Below are 4,936 nucleotides of genomic sequence, written 5' to 3' on the forward strand. Positions count from 1 at the left end.
AGGCCGGGAAGGAAGAGGAGGTGACGGGGTCCGATCTGGGCTGGAGCGGCGGCAGCTGGTGGCCGGACGGCGGCGGGCAGCGGTGGTGAATTTTTCCCGGGGTGGAGGGAGAAGAACTTCGGTGGGAGGAGAGAAACGGGAGAGAGAGAGAGAGAAAGGAAAAAGAAGGAGAAATGGGTTGGGCTCGGCCCAGCCGACCCAACACTCCTTTTAACCCAAAATTCCAAAATTCAACACCCCGAAATAATACCCCAATAAAATTACCTTTTACTAACAAAAATTACTATTTTTTTTACTGTCGTCAAAAATTCTTCCTTAGAATAATTCCCTCAAAATATTAGTCCCTCAACACCCTCTGGGAATTAATTAAATTACACACTTAGTGACGAACACGGTAAAAACTCTTGTGATCACTATGCCAGTAATAAAGGTAAAAATTAAGATTCGGGGCGTGACACACTGAACACAGAAAATTCTTACACATGCACTAGTCATAGCCACTGAATCTGCTCCACATAAACTCTACTCTTTACTCAATCTTTACGAAAGCAACAAAAACTACTCCACAAAAGACTTCTACTCTACTCTTCCACAAACTCGACCAAGATCTACTCCACAAGAGACATCTACACTCCACTTTTACTGTCAACTACAAGATCTACTCTACAATAACATCTACTTCCACAGAAAACTGATTTTTACTCCACTAAAAACCACACTACTGTAACACTTCACCATTTTCTATCAAAACCTAGCATCGAGCACAAGGGTTCATAAACCAAAGCACAATCTATGAGCTATTGCATCAAAACAAGAGAATCAATACATATCGACCTAGAAATTGAGCTACAGGTTTCAACACATAGATCGCATAAGAGATTTCAAGCACCGAGAGCTAGAATAGCTATATAATCTTCAGAAACAGCTTCGATTCAACAAAAAATAACAGATCTAGGTTTTTCAAGATCAAAATCAAAATTGAGAGGAAGCTAGAGCTTAAACAAACCACAACAAACTCAGAACAGTCACATGATTAAGACCCGAAGTCTTATGAGTTACAGCTATGACAGCTCAGAATCAACCTGGTGCTAACACTTCTCAATCTCAAGGTGATGTTTGGATTGGTGACACAGGAGCAACTCACCATATGACTGCTGATTTTAGAAATCTTTCCATTGCTAAGCCTTATGAGTCTTTCAACTCAATTACTATTGGCAATGGAGAAGGTTTGAAAATTAAGCATATTGGTTCTTCATCTATTAGTCCTCCTCAACATACTTTTCAGCTTAAGAATTTTGTCATTATGATGCTCTCCATTAACAATAGATTGATCACCTGTTGTTGGCAACTCAGAATCACTACTACAAATCTTAGCAATAACCACATTCATTAAGTGTGGCAATATAGGGAAAAAGCAACACTTGTCCGTGTCCAATGCCCTTTGCAACAATGCAGCAACACTTTCCAAGAGCGTGGGCAACAGGGCCGTTGCATTCTGAAAAAAAAAAGCCACATATGTATTCAAATGTGGGTTAGTTCCACTTCTGACATTATGTGGGCCTTCTGCCTAAACAACTTATTAAATAATCTTATTTTATTTATTGGCGATCAATCTCAATTATACTGTTTTGTTGAAAAAAGAATCTCAATTGCACTGTTACAATTGCATAGTCAATTTTTTTTACTGCATTTGAATAAAATTCTACCCCTACCTGCATAGTCAATTTTTTTTACTGCATCCTGGTTGTAAAATCATTCTAAATTTGTTCCAGATCCTCTACACGTTCAGTACGCTCATTCCACATAAATATGTTTCAAAACAACAAATGTGTAAACAAAATAAATGGATTAATATATTGAATCCATAATTTAGTACTTTCATATTACATAAACCAGACCACTGGTTCAATAGCTAACTAATATAGAAAAAGATGATAGATCAGTACAAATAATAGTTGAACACTACCATATACAAACTAAATCCATATACAAACTAAATCAGACTTCTTTTGAGATGCCCTCTTTGAAGCCTTCATCTTCTCAATATTGTCCTTCATTAGTTCCTATGTCAAAACATCATATATAACTTATCACATTACGTCAAGTATCATACCATGAGTAGGTTTAAGACATTCCTGATAATGATTAAGAAGACAGAACTTATGCTTACAATAGCTTGTGGCTTTCAGAGTGTGGACATGGTAATCTCAAACAATTTGCAACGGTCTGGGATTACACCTCCATTTTCATTTTTCTGCATATATACGAACCATAAATAATCTAATAAAGAAAAACATAAAATATCAATATGAGAATGTAATACCAATAATAGATGTTATTTTTCATCAGTGCTTGACTAAAAAACAGACTGTTAAAACCATATAAGAATAGACTCAATAGGAGTACGTACTAATTAATATGTTGCTGTTGGAATGTGAACTCATTTGAACATGTACTTATTCAAAAAGTATGATGACTTAATTAGGTGCCTGGAGGTGAACCAAAACAGTCCTTGCCATCAGTGCAGTTTTATTCTAATAAGAGTAGTGATTAACAATCTTTCACAGAAAGCATTTATAGATGAATTTATAGATATTCCTTCCCCTTCAATATTACTAGCAGCTCATTTCTGAGGACCAAAATGCTATATCCCTCATTTCATTATCTTACCTGATATGCTTTGAGATTATTTGAAATGCAGAAGAATCTACATTACTCTTCTTATGCTGTCTACTTTTATTCTAATAAGATTCATTAATAGCAAATATCACAGGTAAACACATTTTCTACAGATATCTATGCATAGCAGCTAATATCTTACTGACCAGAATGTGATATCCCTATACAAAGGCTTCATGTTACTCCACAACTAAGTTCTTATACTTCATAACACTTTGCATGATAATAGAACATGTATTTATTAAAAAATAAATATGACTTGCATATATGTTCCTGATTTGAGAAAAAGAAGTTGTACCAGTTGTGTGAATCATCTTACGCTTTGGCCAACTCTGTTTGTTCACAATAGATCGCCGCTGCAATAACACTTGATAAAATATACGTTGATATGTGTCAGAATGAATTCTATTATAAGCTACCCCATATATATAAAGATCATTATACATAAGTCCAAAGGGACCTCAAATATACTAATGAATTCACAAGGCAGCAAAACATTCATGAGCCGTGAAACAATGCAAAGGACCTTTATTCAAAGAAATCAGAGGAGATAGTAGTAAATAGGAAGCAAGTAGTTGGCCAAACTAACAAATGGATAATTCCCAACCAGTTGACATGTAATATAAGATTAATCTAAATCATGTTAGAGCCTAACAAACTGAGAGAGAAAGCTAAATAGAAATATGGAAAGCACCAAACTCAGTAAACCGAAGACAATAGTTCATGTAGATGTTTAAGCAATGCCTTTTTCTTTTCTTTTTTTCAAAAGGAAAACAGGAATAATAACCCCACTAAACTTACCAAGCTACATCTGAAAAGCTAGCAAGCAAACAACATTGGCAAGTCACATACATATTCTCATCTGCTCATGCTCTTTAATTCATGCAGTCCATTCTGATAATTTTCCAGCTACCAATCAGCATTCCAGATGCATTTTAGTAAAAGGCATAACTTTAGCAACAAAAAGATCAAGAAGAACTTACTTTATCATAGCAGAATTGGGGAACTTAATCATGCTGTCAAAACTTGTATAGGCAAAAACAAATGAAAAGTCACAAGCACATGGTTAGACTTAGTAGAAAAGTTGACATTGAGAATAGACTAACAAATAATTGGGGAAAGGTTAGCTTAAATGCCAATCTAAATATAGTTAATATTGGGATATAACATGTTCAAACACAATGAATTAGGACAAAATAAAAAAGAAAATTAACAATTGAAATAGAGACAAGAAGAAATCCCAGTACATAAAGAGATGATAAGTTGAGGGCAACAAATACCATAGGAACGTCCCATATGAAGGCAAGAAGTAGATGTGTTTGCAATCAGTGGCGGCTGCAAGTAAAACCTGAAACGAAGAAATGCAATTTTCATGATATATACTTCAACTATCGCTCTATTATATATGGGGATGTAAAGTCTGAACGAATATCGAATAAACCCAAATCCAATTCAATCTGAAGCATCAAAATTTACTCACAAGAGAAGAGTTGATTTCCCTGCAGGTTAGCCTCCTCCCCTCTCCCCCATATTATCTAATGAATCACTCACCTCAAATTATAGCTGAGCCCCTCGATTACCATCATCATCGCCGCCCTCATACTCAAAGGCTTTTTCTCCATCAACATCTACCACTGCTCCGATACACAATAGCCACCTGCGTGTGGAATCGAAGCGGCCTTATTCACTCTCTCTCTCTCTCTCTCTCTCCAGATCTCTATCAATGCTCCACTCTCTAAATTCGGTAGCCATAGATGCTGAAGGAGATCAGGAGAGCTTAGGGTTTCGAATGGCATAATAGGGATCTTGGATTAGAGGAAATTGGTAGAAATTAAGAAGAGAAGAAATCAAAAAGATCGAAGTGAAAGATTATTCGTCGAAGGGCTGGATGGTTTAGGGAGTACAAGGAGGAGTAGACGAGTTGGTATTGTCCAAGTGAACTTGGAAATATAGGACCCATTGGTGATTTGATCTTGACTCTCAAAATCTGGCCGTGGTGCTGAAGGGAGATCGGAAGATGTTAGGGTTTTGAAATTGGGGATCTTAGGTTAGAAGAAAGTGGTAGATCCGATCCACTTAAAGCCAAGAGACTGAAGGACTGATTTTTATTCTGTTTGGTATGAGAATGATCATTCGAAGGAGATGAGAAGGAGAAGAAGAAGAAGAAGAAGAAAGAATAGTATACAAAAAAAAAAAAAGAGAGATGAGAAGAAGATGGGAAGGCAATAAAAAATTTACTCGGCAACATTTGTAACTA

General features: G+C 36.2%; 1 non-coding gene across 1 annotated transcript; it reads right to left on the reverse strand.

The window, feature by feature from the left end:
• Positions 1-2,210: 2,210 nt before the first annotated feature.
• On the reverse strand, positions 2,211-4,863 carry LOC101300158. The gene is made up of 3 exons (XR_184857.1): positions 4,231-4,863; positions 2,978-4,027; positions 2,211-2,254 (listed from the first exon to the last, which is right to left on the reverse strand). It is a non-coding gene; the product is annotated as an uncharacterized LOC101300158 (transcript).
• Between the last annotated feature and the right edge of the window lie 73 nt (positions 4,864-4,936).

This window comes from Fragaria vesca, linkage group LG6 (genome assembly GCF_000184155.1).
Source record: "Fragaria vesca subsp. vesca linkage group LG6, FraVesHawaii_1.0, whole genome shotgun sequence".
NCBI classification, from domain to species: Eukaryota; Viridiplantae; Streptophyta; class Magnoliopsida; order Rosales; family Rosaceae; genus Fragaria; species Fragaria vesca.